The sequence below is a fragment of the Nicotiana sylvestris genome, chromosome 8, assembly GCF_000393655.2.
Source record: "Nicotiana sylvestris chromosome 8, ASM39365v2, whole genome shotgun sequence".
NCBI classification, from domain to species: Eukaryota; Viridiplantae; Streptophyta; class Magnoliopsida; order Solanales; family Solanaceae; genus Nicotiana; species Nicotiana sylvestris.
This window is the reverse complement of record NC_091064.1, coordinates 187,026,591-187,046,020: the sequence shown is the minus strand read 5'-3', so window position 1 is coordinate 187,046,020 and position 19,430 is coordinate 187,026,591. Positions and strand designations below refer to the sequence as shown.

General features: G+C 37.7%; 1 long non-coding RNA gene and 1 pseudogene across 5 annotated transcripts; one reads left to right on the top strand and one right to left on the bottom strand.

Annotated features, from left to right (window-relative positions):
- Positions 1-585: 585 nt before the first annotated feature.
- On the top strand, positions 586-10,296 carry LOC104250187 (uncharacterized). 5 transcript variants are annotated; one of them, XR_011401610.1, is made up of 5 exons: positions 586-2,641; positions 3,992-4,278; positions 8,583-8,865; positions 9,005-9,061; positions 9,183-10,296. It is a non-coding gene; the product is annotated as an uncharacterized lncRNA (long non-coding RNA). The 5 variants fall into 5 exon arrangements; XR_011401609.1 differs by having other exon boundaries at positions 9,005-10,296; XR_011401608.1 differs by having other exon boundaries at positions 8,954-10,296.
- A 1,416-nt stretch (positions 10,297-11,712) lies between these two features.
- Positions 11,713-14,724, bottom strand: LOC138875809 (transmembrane 9 superfamily member 11-like; annotated as a pseudogene).
- Positions 14,725-19,430: the final 4,706 nt, after the last annotated feature.

The following is a 19,430-nucleotide window of genomic DNA, read 5'->3' as shown; positions in this document are numbered from 1 at the left end:
AATCAAACCCATATATTTTTATTTTAGTATAATGCAATTCCATCGGCCAACGTTTTTATAAAAGAAATTACATTTCAAATAATTCAATTTTCCGTCGTTGTAATTAGTTAGAGATTTTGTACATAAAAATTGAAAGATTATTTCTTGTCCCAATCCCAACTACAAACCTTTTGTTTTAAAGAGGGTGTATTATTTACTCAAACATAGGTGAAAAACCAAAATGAAGGAGAGTTAAAAGTGATTTTACTAGAGAATTAAATAAAACTATCTTTTGTCCTTTCATATTCCTATTCCTAAGGAAAAAAAAGTGAAATAAGTCCCATTCCCATGTTATAACCTTTATTTCCTACTTTCCAATTCCTAGCATAGGAAGGTAAATCCAGAAATGGAAAAAAAATAAAAGTAATTTGTCCCAATTCAACTCAAAAAAAGGAGAGAAAATTGCACGCGCCGATACATGCGAATGTGCCCCAAAACCAACCTGTCCACTACTGCCACGTCATTCCCACATTTGATTTATTTTCCTTTTTTCTTTTTTCAAGACCGCCTTTGATTCCTTTATAACCCCTCCCCTTCCCCATTCCAATTCCATGAACAAAGCTTTCTTCTCTTCTTTCCATTTGATCTGTTTCTCTGTATCTATTTATAGCAATAGAAATTCTTCTCCTTTTTTTCTCACAGATTTGTTCGTATTCTCTTTAGATTTGTCTTCTTTTGCAATTTCTCAGATCTAAGTTTTTTCCGATTGTAACTAGTTTTTCCGATGGCCGGGGTTGCCGTTCTTCAACCACAAGATGTCCTTAAACAGCGTTTAAGTTATCGTCATAGCTATGTACAGCCTATGAGATCTCGACGTAATTCCAATTCTAACCCTTTACCAAACCCTAACCCTAACCCTAACCCTAAGAATAACAACCGAAGAAAGCGAAGTCCACAAAAGAATGGATCGGCTAACCTATCGAGTTCTCCTCCTGCTAAAAACCGCCCTATGGTGATGGGCGAGGTGAAGATTCTGAAACGTGGTGAAGCGTTGACCAAGCCGGTGCCTTTGAAGGACGATAACAGAAAGGTGGGTGGTGGAGTAGTTGAAGATTTGGTGTTGTCGACTACAGATCGGCTTGGTCCAGAGCCGAATATGGTGCCGAAGCAGATAAGGATCGGTGATTTTTATGCTGGATCGGCTTTTGTAACTTCACCGCCTCCGAGCTCTTTGCCTGTGCCGGCTTTCTTCAACAAGAAGAAAAGTGAGAGTACCGACGATGCTACTAGTGACTTGAGGCGTCTTCTCAGGCTCGATCTGTCATGAACGGTGGGAGTAGTTGAACAATAAAACTTGAGCTTTGTTTGTTGCAGTTATGGTGATGATCCTGGGATGGTAAAGTGATGGTGGTGTTGATGGTGATGGGGGTTTAAGTCTTGGAATAAGAAGTTTGTGTTTTGCTCCCGGCTCGCGAAAACTTCCCTTATTTTTTCAAGGGGAAGGACGAGTTGGCAAAGCAATTTGTCAAATTTCCTTGTTTAAGTTCCTTTATTGTACCTTCCGTTATAGCAGAAAAGTAGATCTAGCTTAGGTTGCTGTTTTGGGTTGATTTAGAATATACTAGTAACTTGTATAGTCTGGTCAGAAGTTTGAGTCTTTCGTTTAAGCCTTTGTTGTTCTTATTTTAGGGTCAGTAGGTCTAATTTCAGTAGGGTAGTGGCTTAGAGCCATTAAAAGCTCTGTAATACCCTTCTGTATCTTATGTTGTGTCTCTTTGTTTTTATTTATGTCTTTATCTTTATAGTTTATGTTTCATGAAGCAGTAATGAGAAATTTTATATTTTTTGTGTCACACACTTTTGCTTGGTTTCGAAATTTGCTCTAATTCTGAGTAATTCTTATGGCTGGGAATTGAAGACTTTCTGTTTATTTTTTATTTGTTTCTTTTTTTCTGTAAGTTAGGGGACCTTGGCGATTGTTTATATTTTCACGGTAGTCGTTGTGTAACAAATAACTGCGCGCAGTCAATTTTGCGTGCTTAATGAAATTGATTGTGTTTTTGAGTGTGTTTCTTGTTTCATCTCCATCCAGAGTAACAAGGTAGAACATCACTATCTAGATGGTTAATAGGTAGTGTCTCCATTGAGTTCTGCTCATCTCTTACTCCATTTCATGGGTAACCTACTTCAAGCTTCAAGTATTTTTAGTTATATTGTTAAATTTGCTTTAGTTCTCTTGGTTTGAGTTTTGCAAACTACTTTCAGATACACTGTTGCATTGAACATATGTTTCTCCTTACATTGAAAAGTACACTTTATGGCACTTTACTTGATCAAAAAACAAAGAACAGTTCTTTATCTCATTGCTATCCCCCATGAACCTCTGAACCTTACCCCCCAAATAAACTTCTGTGTCACCAGTCCACACATTGCTTTCCTCATGCATTCTTCATGATAGCAGATAATGCTGGGATGTGTGGTAGCCAAGGGTTGGCCTACATTTGCGGGGCAAAAGGAGTCTAGAACAATCATATATTATACTGCTGTTCTGGTTTTCGAGAGAAATAGATGGATAGAATGAAGAGCAGAGCTCTAATGGGCAAAAGGAAGGGTCTAAGAAAAGCAAAGGGAAAAACTATCATGGCTGCATGACTTCCCCCAGGTAATTTCCTCAAGTGTCAGCACCTCAACCCCTTTTGGTTATACCTCTTCCACTTTGAGTTTTTGGCTTAAACTTGAATATAATATTCAATGTGATTTTGTGTCTTGACTTGTTCTTTAGTTAGTATTTCTGATTGTATTGAATTTTGCTCAGTTAATTCCTTTTGAATCTGCTTTTATTTGGAATTAGGGTTTTATCAACTGTATGCTTCCGTATTATCTGTATAAGTAAGGTTTACCGACAGCACGCTTCTGTATTATCAGAATCTGAGCATTGAGACATCCTTGCCCCGACCCCCCAAAACCCTCTCTCCTAACCATAATTTAAAAGGAAAGATAGAAAACATAAAAGACTGATCAGAATATATTTTGACTTTCTGTCTTAAGAGCTGTACGGACGAGCATTGCAGGTCACTTCTTGTCTTTGATGTGATTGGATGCTCACGATGCCCTTGACGAAAGGCAAAAATCTTTCTTCTATGAATGCAGCATTTCTGGTGCTTTATGACGCTATTGTATCCTTCCGATTCTGTTTTACACTGTTTGGTTACTGTATTGATTGTCTGTATCCGATGTGCAGTTCGGTGCATCTTGATTGTGTTTTAGGCCCGTTAGATGCTGCTGCAAAATTGTGAATTTGTATTACGTTTTCAGAATTATTGACTTCCCAATTGTGTCTGATGTAAGGATTGTTCTACATTATAATTATTATCTTATATGTCATTGAGTGCTTTTGATGAAAGTTTACGAGCCTCCCAGAAAGCAAACATTATTTTTCTTAGCAATTAATTACCATATGCCCACAATATATAAGAATTATACGAAGGATAATACATGTCTTAGCTGAACAAAAATATCAAAACATAGGACATTCTATCTGACAGGACAAAAATTAAAATAAGATCCTACCGTAAAACATGGTTCATTTGTGAGCCCTTCCGAATGATATACTTTTAAAGAGTCAGGATAAGACATACCACTGAAACGGACGTCGGGTACAGCATTTATTTATGGTGCTATGTGATGCTATTGTATCCTTCTGCTTCTGTATTACGCTGTTTTGTCATTGTATCGATTGTCTGTATCTGACATGCGATTCTGTGAGTCTTGTTTGTGTTTTAGGCCAATTAAATGCTGCTGCTAAAATGTGAATTTGTTTGACGTCATACAAATTAATGGCCTTCCAACCGTGTTTCTGATGTTAGGATCGTTCTACATTTTAATTGTTATCTTTGAGGTCATTGAATGCTTATGATGATTGTTTCTTACCCTTGAACAGAAAGCAAAGATCTTTTTTTTTTCCCCGTTGGAAAGCAGAATTGTGGCTCAGTGCATGATGTTTGTATTTCAGGACAAACATACTTTCTGTTAGATGGCGAGTGATTGTAGGTTGAGGCTATGTATATCATCTGTTGGATGGCCATGCATTTAATGCGGATTTGAGAGATTTGGGAATGGATTCAGGAGGAATAGAATATGGATTAATATATCATGTGGTAACAGAAGGAAACATGTTGAACATGAGGATTTGGAATGTGGAATTGCTGTCCCCCCCAAATTTATGTTGCTTATGTAGTTGGTCTCTTCATAGTTTCCATCTTCAAGCATTGGAAGGTAAATCCAGAAATAGAAGATAAGGTATTTATTTGTCCGATTCCATTCAGAAGTTTGGGTCTTTCGTTTAAGCCTTTGTTGTTCTTATTTTAGGGTCAGTAGGTCTAATTTCAGTAGGGCAGTGGCTTAGAGCCATTAAAAGCTCTGTAATACCCTTCTGTATCTTATGTTGTCTCTTTGGTTTTATTTTTATCTTCATAGTTTATGTTTCATGAAGCAGTAATGAGAAAGTTTATATTTTTAGTGTCACACAGTTTTTGCTTGGTTTCAAAATTTGCTCTATTCTGAGTAATTCTTATGGCTGGGAATTGAAGACTTTCTGTTTATTTTTTGTTTGTTTCTCTTTTTCTGTAAGATGGGACCTTGGCGATTGTTCAGTCGTTGTGTAACAAATAACTGCGCCCTGTCAATTTTGCGTGCTTAATTAAGCTGATTGTGCTTTTGAGTGTATTTCTTGTTTCATCTCCATCCAGAGTAACAAGGTAGAACAGCACTATCTAGATGGTCAATAGGTAGTGTCTCCATTGATTTCTGCTCATCTCTTACTCCATAGTGTCTCCATTTCTGCTTTAGTTCTCGGTGTAGTTTGCCAGGTTCTCTTGGTTTGTAGTTTTGCAAAGTACTTTCAGAAACACTGTTGCATTGAACATATGTTTCTCCTTATATTGAAAAGTACACTTTATCGCACTTTATTTGATCAAAAAACGACGAACAGTTCTTTATCTCATTGGTTTCCCCTATGAACCTCTGAACGTTACCACCCAAATATACTTCCGTGTCACCAGTCCACACATTGCTTTCCTCATGCATTCTTCATGATAGCAGATAATGCTGGGATGTGTCGTAGCCGAGGGTTGGCCTACATTTGCGGGGCAAAAGGAGTCTAGAACTATCAGATATTATACTGCTTTTCGAGAGAATACATGGATAGAATGAAGACCAGAGCTCTAATGGGCAAAAGGAAGGGTCTAAGAAAAGCAAAGGGAACAAAAGAAGGGAAAAACTATCATGGCTGCATGACCCCCCCCCCCCCCCATTCGGGTAATTTCCTCAAGTGTTAAGCACCTCGACCCCTTTTGGTTATAGCCCTTCCACTTTGAGTTTTTGACTTATAGCCCATTTGGTCAAGCTGCAAAAATCAGCTTATTTTGAGAAGTGTTTTTCTTCAAAAGTACTTTTGGTGAGAAACAGTTTGTGTTTGGCTAATTAGTTTGAAAAGCACTTCTGAGCAGCAATTAGTGTCTGGCCAAGCTTTAAAAAATTGCTTCTAAGTGTATTTTTCTCAAAAGTGCTTTTGAAGAGAAACTACTTTTTTCTGCTTCTCCATAACTGCTTCAGCTTCTCCTCAAAAGCACTTTTTTTCCTTCCAAAAGCTTGGCCAAACCCCTCAATTTTTGGCCAAAAGTGCTTTTGGCAATAAAAAAGCACTTTGGGCAAAAAGAAGTTTGGCCAAACAGGCTATTAAACTTGAATATATTATTCTATGTGATTTTGTGTCTTGACTTGTTCTTTAGTTATGCTTTCCTGAGCCGAGGGTCTATTGGAAACAACCTCTCTATCCTCACATGGTAGGGGTAAGGTCTGCGTAGACACTACCCTCTCCAGACCCCACGGTGTGGGATAATACCCATTGTTGTTGTACTTGTTCTTTAGTTAGTATTTCTGATTGTATTGAATTTTGCTCAGTTAATTCCTTTTGAATCTGATTTTTTGGAATTAGGGTTTTGTCAACTGTATGCTTCCGTATTATCTGTATAAGTAGGGTTTACCAACAGCATACTTCTGTATTATCAGAATCTGAGCATCGAGACATCCTTGCCCCGACCCCCCAAAACCCTCTCTCCTAACCATAATTTAAAAGGAAGATAGAAAACATAAAAGACTGATCAGTTCCTTCCTTCTGAAGGTTGACTTGCATGATTGGCTAATATGATGAGAATATATTTCCATTGTGGATGGTTATATAAATTAAAACGAGCTCGTATAATTTATGACTTTTTGTCTTAAGAGCTGTACGTACGAGCATTGCAGGTCAGTTCTCGTCTTTGATGTGATTGGATGCTCACGTTGCCCTTGACGAAAGGCAAAAATCTTTCTAGTATGAATGCAGCATTTCTGGTGCTTTATGATGCTATTGTATCCTTCCGCTTCTGTTTTACACTGTTTGGTTATTGTATTGATTGTCTGTATCCGATGTGAAATTCGGTGCATCTTGTTTATGTTTTAGGCCCGTTAGATGCTGCTGCAAAATTGTGAATTTGTATTACGTTTCAAGAATTATTGACTTCCCAACTGTGTCGCCTGATGTAAGGATTGTTCTACATTATAATTATTATATTATATGTCATTGAGTGCTTTTGATGATGAGCCTTCCAGAAAGCAAACATTATTTTTCTTAGCAATTAACTACCATATGCCCACAATATATAAGAATTATACGAAGGATAATACATGTCTTAGCTGAATAAAAATGTCAAAACATAGGACATTCTATCTGACAGGACAAAAATTAAAATAAGATCCTACCGTAAAACATGGTTCAGTTGTGAGCCCTTCCGAATGATATACTTTTAAAGAGTCAGGATAAGACATACCACTGAAACGGACGTCAGATACAGCATTTATTTATGGTGCTTTGTGATGCTATTGTATCCTTCTGCTTCTGTATTAGATTGTTTTGTCATTATATCGATTGTCTGTATCTGACATGCGATTCTGTGCGTCTTGTTTGTGTTTTAGGCCAATTAGATGCTGCTGCTAAAATGTGAATTTGTTTGTCGTCATACAAATTAATGACCTTCCAACTGTATTTCTGATGTTAGGATCGTTCTACATTCTAACTGTTACCTTGAGGTCATTGAATGCATATGATGAATGTTTCTTACCCTTGAACAGAAGGCAAGATATATTTTTTTTCCGTTGGAAAGCAGAATTGTGCCTCAATGCATGATGTTTGTCTTCCAGGACAAACATACTTTCTGTTAGATGGCGAGTGACTGTAGATTGAGGCTATGTATATCATCTATTGGATGGCAATGCATTTAGTGCGGATTTGAGAGATTTGGGAATGGATTCAGGAGGAATAGAAATATGGATTAATATATCATGTGTTAACAGAAGGAAACATGTGGAACATGAGAATTTGGAATGTGGAATTGCGCCCCCCCCCCCCCCCCAAATTTATTGCTTATGTAGTTGGTCTCTTCATAGTTTCCATCTTCAAGCATTGGAAGGTAAATCCAGAAATAGAAGAGAAGGTATTTATTTGTCCGATTCCATTCAAAGGAGGAGGGGTATCACGCGCCAGTCTGCGGAGAGATTGCTCCAGTCTGGGGAAAGAAGAAAGGGCGTCCGAGGCAGTAATAATGTGATGTTAGGTCGGGATTCTCTTTACTCTCACTTAATGCGAGTTTACAGAATCCCAAACTATCCTGTATCTGCTGCTTAATTTCCTTTCTGCTTTTGACACTATTATTTCTTTGTAAACCCTATATCCTCCACTCTTTCAGATCTGTGACCATATGCTAGCTATAGATTAATCTTCTTTGTTCTGTTTGTTGTTTCTCCTATCTAACTATCGAAGGGTCTGGCGAGCTTTTTTTATGGGAATTGAATCGTAATCCTAAGAGCTATCAAAGGCAGCAAAGTTGAGTGGAGGATGGTAGTGGGTTGGCTAACTTGTTCTGTTCTGTCTCGCTATAGGGAACGTCAAGATTTTGAAGTGGGATGAACGAAGAGAAAATGGTTAGTGATGTAGGCACCGAAGATTTGATGTTATCAACTACATATCAGTTTTGCCTGGAGATGCCTGATAGCACATCGGGGATGGGATCAGTTCCCCGGATCGGTGCTCCTTTAGCAAGTTATCCCCATATTAGGCTCATTTAGCGAAGTGTGCTAAAAGGTCTTTTTGCCCCTTAGACAAAGATGACTTTTTATTCTCCAGTTCTTTCGTTGCCTTTTCCTTTCCTCATGTGAATCTTACTCATGGACACATTAGTGAACGTCTCCTCCCACCTCATATGTCTGCCAATTGGTTGTTTCTTCTGAAACCAAGTGTGAGCTCATCTCTTTCCTTGAATAGTTTCTATGAAGTGTTTTTCTTCTAGATAATTTGGTCTTCATCGTTTTTGATAGTTCTTGCCACTCTCAAATTATTTTCTTCAATTTGTATCTGATATTTTTAATCTTTGTTATCCTTTGCTTACTCGCTTCTTCTTTCATTTTGTTGATTTTGCATATTATGTTGTCGGTGATACTTTTTCTTCTTTCTGGGTTCTAAATTGCGCCTACACTTTGTGAAATTGCTCATGTTTGCCCTGAGTTAGACTTGTGGTCCATTCATACCTTCGCCGCTGGCAAGTTATCTCGTATTTGCTGTTGCTATTAACGGAGCTCCAACATGAGATGGGTGGAATCCACAGGTCCAAATTCTTCGAAATGAAGTTCCAAATTTACCTCTCCACTTCTAGTATGGGTTATATTACTCTCGGGTTGGAGGAGCAACTTTAGGGGTCATGGACAAAAACGAGACTATTCCTAATGGTAGCAGTAATATTAGACCAAAGTGGAACGGAGCGCAAAGTTCCGAAATATTGGATAGTACATGGGGTAAGTTTTGGCCATTTTCCTTTTGAAATCGATGGTGCCTTTTGCTTTTATCTTTAATACATTGCGTTATTGGTGCTACTTTTGCCAGCTGTTTCTTGTCGCAGCGTCTTTTTTAAATTAAAGCCTTCATTGGTAGCAGATGGAGCTGATCTGGTTCATCAGATATAGGATAAGCATTGCAATCTACTTACTGCTGGTCTGGTTCTTCAGATGCAGGATAAGCATTGCAATCTACTTATATCCCATCGTTTTCTAATATAGTCTAAAAGGATTATAATCATACAATGTGTGATTCAGACAGAGTGCTTATATTACAGGATCATCTACATTTGGCTTAGTTGGACATGGTGGTCACTTGTGGCGGTCTTCCCTAGAGGTCATGAAAGTTTCCGTTTGTGCTGTGTGCGATGAGGGAATGAGTGGCTTTCAATCTGGCAGTGCTAAGACCATCTTTTTGGTGATATTTGTTTTTCTTGTATAACTTTCTGTATACACCTAGTCATCTACCGACAGTGCAAATTGCTGAGGAGCATAAGATCGTCCAAGATTTGGCAAATTGGGGATATGGAGCTCAACTGGTCCTTGCTTGCATCGTTTGGATGTATCGTATGCTGGTAAAGATAACCTTGGAGGTGAGCGTATTGATATGGCTATTAGTCTCTGGTAGTAATATCCTTACAACAGAACTGGATGCATAAGCAGAAGCATGTGGAACTGATATTCAATATTTGCTGAGGTTCTGGTATGCTCATTCTGAGACTTCGTCGCCAAGAACATTCCCTATTTCAGCAAGTTTGAGCTTCGAGAGGCACAGTGATCCCTCTATCTTACCTAGTTGCATGTATTGATACACTGGCATTAGTATATTGTGCGTTCCGAAATACTTGTTTGTTGTTGATTAGAGTATATTGCAGGCTGTACATAGCTTCTATCTGAACTGAACTTCTAAGGACCTCATGTCTCCTAAGGAGTCCCAATCCAGTGCAGATCTGTTCTTGGACTACTTTCTTCGTGCTCTATGTGAAGCTTTTTGTCCACCTTTAGAATCGTCATGCATCATTATGTCCTTTCGTATTCCCTTTGTGTGCTTACGCTTCTTTTGGGAGGAAATGTCATTCGACGTATTGACTTTGTTGTAGGTCTGGAGTGAATGAACAGTTCTGAATGAATTCGCTTTGGTGTAGAGTTGGAGTTCATGAACAGGATTTTGGTACATTGACGTTGATGTATGTCAGGATCTCTTATCCTTTTTCACTGCAGTTGCAGGTGTTAGTCTTGTGGTTGGTTTTAATTTTATGAAACTTCCACCTGAAACAGACAATATTCTTCTTTCATACGTCTGAGGTAACTCGCATTTGGTTATGGATCTTTTGAGTGTATTTGTGGTCATTAAGCATTATTCATATGGGTAAATTGAGGACTACAACTTTACTTGGGGGCTATATTTGATATTCTTTAGTAGTATCCGCGCAGCGCGCGGGTACTAATACTAGTGCTTCATTTTGACCTACTTACTCTCTTTTTTTGGCTTTGGGTGAGTAGGTAGGTCATCCATTGTTGACGTTGTCATTTTCTGAATGTGGTTGCGGACAATACAGGTTTCGAGTGCTAAAAAATAGACTGATCGTTCGGCAATGCATTGTTGCTGTATTCCTTTATCTCCTGTCACTATCCAGGTTTCTGGCCAGTTGCTATGGGTGCTGCTGTCTAATGTTTGCTATGGACCTATGGTGGTGTGTAGGAAATGCTGTATTTTGGTCCTCAGTTACACCAAGATTGGTTGTATAAAAGAGGGAAAGAAATATTTGGCAGGTGGAATGTAGGTATTGGCGTAAACCAAATGTCACACTTATGCTTCCGATTCCATTTGAAACCAGTACCACTACTTTCAAGGCAAATTAAGTGTTCTCTAAATAACAGTTATGCCACACTTCAACTTCAACCCCAACCCCAACTAGTTGGTATGTCTCGTCTCACTGGAGATTGGATTTATTCGAAATAAAGGCGTCCGCGAATAAATATCATCAATAGTCCTGATACTGCTGCATTTGTAAGAGAAAAAAATAATCTTCACAAAAATTTCCACTTTATAAGAGATAATAGAAGTTCTGATCTTGCATTGAACAAATTCTCGTAAATAACACCATAAATCTGCTGGAAACCCAGTGCAGCTAGTGGAGCCTATTTATGTGCAGGCAAGAATTGTTAAAATTTTGACAAAAAGGCCCAACGGATTTTCCATTTTAGCGTTGTAAACACCACAGGAACTTTCTACAAATGCGTTGTAAAACATCAACGTTAAATATCATACGAAGCATAATTCATATTTTCTCTCTACATATAATTAATAAAAGCCTAGAAATTAAAGCAGCTTTTGAATTAGAATTGAAGATGTACCTAAAAAAATTCAAGTTTGTTATGGGAAGTAAGGTGTGGAAAATGAGGGGTATTTTGGAAAGTTAGTTGGTGGAATAACTTGAAATTAACAATTAGTTTCTAAAAGTTGACTAACATAAATAATGTATGATTCTAAAATTAGTAACAACATGAGTGGAGTTTGGTATAAGGTTTAAATTTTGATGTACATTTAAATAATAGGAGTAGAGGTTTTTATGATCAAGATTCAATTATGGTCTCCACTTGGGCATCTACTCCATAGAAAAATTCCTAATCTCTTAGTCCCTTTCAATGCAACAAGGGAGTACCAAAAAAGCAAACATTTCACCAATAACTAAACAGACCGACCATACAATAAAGTATGCAAGAAATGTTTTCTAAGAAAGCCAGTTTTTGTGCCTGCAAAATCCCAATGCAAGTTTGTAACTCATTTCGTACACAATCTCAGAATTTAGTTTCTCTATAACAATAACTTATTGTCTTTGAATTATATGAGGTACTATCTTGGATGATAGAAGTTTGTTGAATTCAAAAAGTAGTACAACACCACCAACAACATACATACATACATACCCAGTATAATTACATAAGTGAGATTTCAGGAGGGTAGTGTGTAGGCAGACGTTACCCTACCGTGTGGAGATATAGAGGTTGTTTCCGAAGACCCTCGGCTGCAGGAAAAATGAAAAGTAGTACTACAAAACTATCAAATTCTGCAGCTAAGTTACTTAAATAGTTTCCAATTGATCTTCAAGATATTCTGCAGAAAGTGAAGATAGCAACTGAACCAGATGCAAAGAATAATTTCCACCACCATCTCCAATCTTCAACACAAAGATGCATAAAAGACACTTGAGCACATACTACTATCAACAGGATCAATACTACCAAAAGAAACCTGAAAACATAGGAAACACGACCGAGCCATAAGCTAGACATGATGAAATATAGCTCAATGAAGAGAGTTCCAAATAGAAAGAAGGGTTCCTGCTACGATTACAAGCAACCAAGTTGGAAATCTATTTGCTGAAATTTGATTGCTACGAATAGGGTACTCGAGATATGGTGCTTTGTCCCAATTAGGGGTGCCAAAATATTTAAAAGAAAACAGTTAACCACCCATATTATCCACTAAAAATGGGTTGGATAATGAACTTTTTAAAAACGAGTCAAATATAGATAAGAATCATATGGGTAACCAATTGATAATCAATTGGTCTAACATTTACATTTGTAAAATCTCAAATTGGGGGTTCCTCAAGGTATAGAGACTAAGAATTCTCCCAATAGTGATCATATGCAAGAAGTTATGGATAATATGGTAACTCATATTATCCACCGGTTAACCCGTTTTTTATCCATATTAAATATGGGTCGGATCGGATAATTTATCCATTTTCCATTACCCATTTTAGACCCGACCCGTCCATTTAGAGCCCCTAGTCCCAATTAGTCCATCTATGAGTGTAAAGGTACTGATATGCAAAACCAGAATAACAGCAGGATAATGCAAGTAGAGATAGGAATTGCACCAGTACTATGACTTCCCCATAAGAGGAAATTCAGAATAGTTAGTATAAGAAAAGCAAGAAACTTTCCAGGAAATAGAAAACCATCCCTTAGTGTCACCACAATTCATTGTTTTCAAAAGGCAAACAGCAACATACAACAACAACAACATAACCAGTATTATCCCACATTATAGGGTCGGGGGAAGGTAGTGTGTACGCACACCTTACCCCTGCCTTGTGAGGATAGAGAGGTTGTTTCCAATAGACACTCGCCTCAGAAAAGCATAAGCACCACATTAATAAAAATATAGACAAAAAGGGACTGTACCAAAAAGCCATATAAAACAACAAGATAGTAGGATGATCAACAATGAAAGAAAACAACGGTTAGTCATATAAACCTACTACCAACAAAAAGCGAGACTGTGTGCCATTACTATTGTTATGAACACTCTAGAATACCTGCTCTACTATCCTAATCCTTGACTTCATACCTTCCTGTCAAGGGTCATGTCTTCGGTCAGCTGAAGTTGCACCATGTCTTGCCTAATCAACTGTCCCCATCTTTTCTTTGACCTACCTCTACCGCTCCGTAGACCCTCCAATGTCAACCTCCAAACAGCAACATATCCTGCAATAATTCCTAAGAACATATAGAAAAATAGAATTCCAGAATTCGACACCCATCTCCAACCGCCACACAAAGTAGTTCAGACACGTCGCCAACAACAAGTTTCCATCCATATGTGCTTGCGCCTCTTTATCAAAATCTTTGTATCGTGCTAGATCTCCTCGAATTGTCCTCATCAAGAAAATAATAAAAACAATTCCTGCTAGAAAAGTGATGACCATCAACGAATCCAGAATCGAAAACCAATGAACTTTTGAGCCTTCCATTTCTAATTATGCATCCCATCTTGATGGCCACTTAATATCACTCATCATAGCTAAAATCAAATCCCTAACCTTAATCATCTGTCCTACTGCTTCAAGATCACAATTAATTTCGACGAATATTTAGCATATGGTGTTAAATTCTTCAGCAAATTTATGTCATGTTGAAAACTACAGTGAACAACTTCAAATCCAACTACCATATACCCTGGTGCATCTGTGTTAGACCTGTCATCAGTTGTAATCAACTCTGCCCCAATCACAGCGGGCATCGTACTTTTCATACTTATGAACCAATACAGTAAATTTTAAATGGTTAAACACATTATATGATTTATCAACCTTAACACCAACAGGATAATCAGCCCACCAAAGAAAAATATCATCTTTTTTCATATATCGAATAGCAGGAAGGTTATCAAGATTCAGATTAATCTGAAACATATTATCAATCCTTTCTTTCAGAATCTTGAATTCATTAGGTGATAATGGCACAAACAGATTTTACTCTCATTCAGAACTATCTTTCACACCTTCTAAAGGTTTACAGAAAGGTAATTAACTATAATATCCATAAGGTATTTATGTGTTAATTGAGGTTAAGGAATTCAATTTTACAGATAACTGATCACCCACCTCATGTTTGTGTGGAAAACTACCAGGTAAATAGTAACCACTAACACATTGAAGAAAAATGTAATAGACTAATACCCTTTTCTTGAATTTTTCTAAGAACCCCATGAAAATAATCTAGACTATTGAGTCACCCAGAAACAGTGGCGGAGCTAGAGATTAATGTGTGGGTTCGGCTGAACTACTTTGATCCAAACTCTATATTTGTCTTTTAAAAAAATTATTCAATATGTATAAATTATTAATTTAAAACATCTAGACTCTTGAACCCATAAACTTTAAATTTGGCTCCACCTCAGCCCAGATTTTGTTTTTTGGGATTATTTTTCAAGGACTAGGTGGAGAGTCATAATAAAAATAAAAGATGCATGAAACAAGAAAATGTACCATATTATATTATTCAAGAAAACATGCATGCAGCACTATAATGGCAGAAAAAAATGGGGAGATTGAAATGAAAATGAAGAGAATTTGAAGAAGAAAAGGCAAAGGAAGATGAAAGGAATTTGTGAAAACTATTTATATCATAGTGCTGGACTTTGGATTTGGTCCATTTGGTAGGGTGATTATCTAGACGTGTGTCGTGTGTCCAAAAAAGAAAAAGAAAAAACTAGACGTGTGCTTTATTGGCATTTTAAATAAGAACTTTGATTTTGTGACTTCATATTGGCATCTCATCACGTGACCCTTCTTATTGTACAAGACAAAGTCAGCAAATAAATTAAAGGGAAAAGGATTTAAAATAAATCTCTTTCATACAAAATATCTTAATTTTTACTTTCATTTTAGTTTGGATCATTTATACCATTATTGTTAGCTAAAGCCTAAACATTACGTATTTGATCTTATACTTTAAGCTAGTGCGCTCTCTCTATATATATATGTTAGGAAAATGAATATATTTTTTGGGACAGCATAGTAAAAAGTAGGATAATATATTTTGAGAAACAGTATAACAAATTAAGATGGTGTACATTTATTTTCCAGATAAGCTGATTCGCTTTTAAGAAAAAAAAATATTTCTGGTGGTATTTACGGTACTTTTTATTCCCAATTAATATCATACCAAAAATGAAGTCACTCTTTTAGATTTATCATGGTTTTTAATGTGTTTTTTTTTTTGCCATACTGTACTTTACACTTTATGTGGGAAGGGGGTGCCGGGGTGGGGTGTTCATTTTCCAATAGAAAGTAAAAAAGATTTTAAAAATACGGGATTGAAATGTTCCAAACAATTATGCTTTTGGCTATAGATTATCAATAAGCAATATAAAAGGGAAGCATAACCACGAGTGCACGTAATCATTTGAAAAAGGTTCAAAGAAAGTCCAATTCAAATTTCAAAGAGAGGAGTGATAAATAGATTTATTTAAGAATTAAGAATAGTAGAAGGAATAAGACAGGAACATGTCAAAACTTTAATTTTGAAACCAAAAACTTAAAGAAATCAATAATGTAATGTTTTGTGGGTCAAAGTGAGCAACAATTATGAGTGAAAAATCATGAGATCTTAATTTTAAATCTCATTAAAGACAAAAATATTAAGTTTTTTTTTTCATTGGTTTAAGCATTAGTAAACATAGTGACATAAGTGATATCCCAAGAAATAAGTCAAGGTACAAGTTAATTTGAACTCTTTTACCAAAAATAAGTGAGAAATAACACAAAAAAACGACTATTATAATATATTAGCAAAGGAAAGATTTACAGGCTCACTCACCAGCTCGGACTGCAGATCTTATATATGGGCTTCGACCAAAATTCAACACCAAAACTTAAAGAAGAAAACTCATGTGGGGTCATCATTTCAAGCACAATATACTCTATGAATGATCCCAAAAAAGACACATCTTCTACTTTTTGTTTTCTAGCTTATGATTGTATAGTTCATATATATGTTATGAAGCGTAAAATAAATATATAAAGATGTTATTTTTCAAAATGGATTAATAAGAAAGTAATGTAAAACAAAACAAATAAATAAAATAGTATTATTTAATTATTAATTATTAATGTCGACAATGTTTTTTGTTAATGTAACACTAAATTGGAATAATTTTTTTTCATTTCTTAATTAATGAAGGAGTTGTCACTAAAGCAATAGAAGAAGCTACAAATGAGCTTATCAAAAACGGGGATTTACATCGAGGATCGGTTCTAACCTCAAACTTGTTTACTGTAGTTATCGATAAGCTAACTGTTTACCCTTAAAATTGGATAACAATTAAACTTATATGTAGTTTTAAGGATATGTGATTTTATTTGGCACAAACTGATAAATATAAGAATTAATATTAGAAATTAACAGGAGCAAACCACTATGATGAACAATTGTGATCCTCGAGCTAAAACGTCTCGAACTAACTAAGTATGCTATTGAAAAGTATAAACAACAGAGCTTGCAAGAGAAAAATATAGTATACTGCCTTGTTATGCGTGAATGTATAATAATTAGAATCCTCTTTACTAGAGAAATCCTATTTATGGTACAATTCTAAATACAGAAGCAAATCCCGTGATAGGCTAAATAACTGGTCCTGATTCGATACGTGCCGAGATTTTCGCTACGATCTTTGCCCGATCACGGATATCTCGGCTTTCTGTTATTCGACGTAGCAGGCTTCCTTCGATCTTGCTCGATCTCTTTCTCGCTTCGATCTCGATCGCGGCGGGTCTCGATCTTGATTGACCATTGATCCACGAGCTTACCAATCCATCTCCGTACCACGTTCCAATATAACCGAGGTCGAGCCTTGATCTTTCTTCCTGATTTCGGTTAGTCGTACAAAATTAGGCAAGTCCGGTTTTGACCATACACATAGTCTCCTCGTTTTTTTGGAGTACAATGACAAGAAATGAATTGAGTCTTCAAACTTCCCTTAGTTTATCATGACGTAAGCATTGTGGCGTAAGCGGCAGAGGTGACCGAAATGTCCCGTCGGTTCGATTCCCAGGCATTTAAGGTGCGTTAGTTGCCGACCGACCACTACCGGTATTGAACCGTCGACTTCAACCTATAAGTGCATCTTTCTTTATCTTTCAAACTTTACCAACAAATCTCCTTCACTCTAATCTTCAAAATCTTTGCCTTCTTCAGAGCTCTGTATTTCCAGATCTCTGAAACTTTTAACTTGTTTCATCGTAAAACACCAAACGTTCTTCCCCCGTTTCATCCTTCTCTACTTATAAGAATGGCTAAAATTTCAAAAATCGTTCTGCACAAGGAAACCACCTCTTTATCAAAGTCCGCCAGCGCCGCAGCAGGGGGCAAAACATCCCGTCGAGGACTTCGTTTCGACGAAGTGTGCCACTGCTGCTGATTTCAAGGTGAAGAATACACCCTCGACACCTGGTCGATGTGAACTGATGTTAAGGTAAATATGTACGAGTACAGAAGGTCTCCTCGAGAAGGTGAAAAATGAGTGCAAATGGGCAGGCAAGGATGTAGTAGTTCCTAGCCTCGAGGAATCTATAACAACTTACGTTGAGAGGTATCTGAGTGTCTATACTTACCCCTTCACGATAGGTCCCTTAGACCCTATCATCGTTGCCTTTTTAAAGAGGTACGATGTCACTCTGGACCAAATTCATCCGTCGTTTTGGAGGATTGTGATCCTCCTCTGATTCCTTGCAAGCAAGATTGAGGGGCATCCTTTTACCCTCACTCACCTCATGCACCTCTACAGCCCCCAGTTTTATCGTGGAGGCATGATCAATCTTTAGCGCCGAGCCACCAAACCCCCATTCTCGAGCATAGACGAGACCTGAGACCGGGGATGGATGGGCATATTTGTTCGAATAAAGACTTCTAATCTAATCCCTGCCGAAGACATGTCGTTCTTTGAAAAGTGGAATATGAAGCGTAAGTACTGCTTTGCCTTTGAATATTTATTTTTGCCGTTTTACTTCTTGTCTTCCCCTCATCTAAGTTTTTTGTGTTACAACTGTAGTCGTTATGCTGGAAGTGATCCCCGCCCTGAGGCAATGGGTCGAGGGATTAGTACCGCAAAAATCTTACTCCGAACGTGCCTGGATGGAGTTATCGAGGGGTCAATGGGAGAACCGTAACCACAGTAATCTTCTTTCCTTTAAAAGGTTTTCATTCGGGCTTTGTTATTGTACTTACTCATTTTTTTTCATTTTATAGGCCTCAGGATGTATGTACCAATGAGGCCCCCCTCTATTGAAGAAGAGGCACTTCTTTCCTCATTTGCCCCGAAGTAGGGCAAAGAGAAGAAATGAAAGGAGGCTCAAAGTTTTCCAGTCCCGAAAAAGAAAAGGTCGGCCAAGAGGCCCTGTAAGCCTAAGGGGAATGTCATCCATATAACTCTGGAGTACGTCCAACAGATAATGGATGAGACCGAAGATGAATACGGAGAATAAGAAAACTCTGGATTGGTGACTCATGCGCGAGCTGGCACCGAGATTCAAAGAATAGTTGGACAGATGGAAGCCGAAACTGCTTTGCCCTGACCTGATGAGCCCGAGCCGGAAAGATTCTAAGATCCCTCAACTCGAGGTAGGAGGGATACCGAGGAGGCGGTCGTGGTTGGCATAGAAACCATGCCTGATGTTTCCCGTGATGAAGGCAGAGCTCCAAAAGATTCACTTGGAACAATGGAGATTGGAGATTTCTTCTCGCTGCCTTCGTTCTTTGATACGGCAATCAAGGACGCCCAGGCGATGGAGACTCGCCACGACGTAGAGGTCTACGAAGCAGAAGATCTTTTCGGTGGCTATTTTTCTGAAGTGGAAGATGTCACCAGTTTGGGTGACTTGGACGTACCGAGGAAGAGCTTGAATGAGGCTTCCTCGAGCTTTAAACTGACCAACAAATTCACGACCCCCAGCATTGATCCCGAATGTAAGCGGACACTTATCATCTCGATCCCAGAGGATGCTTAAGTTTTCTCTACCCCTGTATAGGTGGCTAGCTATCTCCGATGCTTGATCACTGAAGAGGACCAAGCCAAGATGGATGCAGTGGAAGTTACTTGCTTGTTCAACAAGGCCAGCCTAGCATGCTCTGAATCGGGTAAGTTCAAGGGCCATTATCTTTTTATGACTTTGAATTATAGATATCTCTAACATTTTTTTCCTTTCTTGTAGGCTTCGATATTGCATCATGAG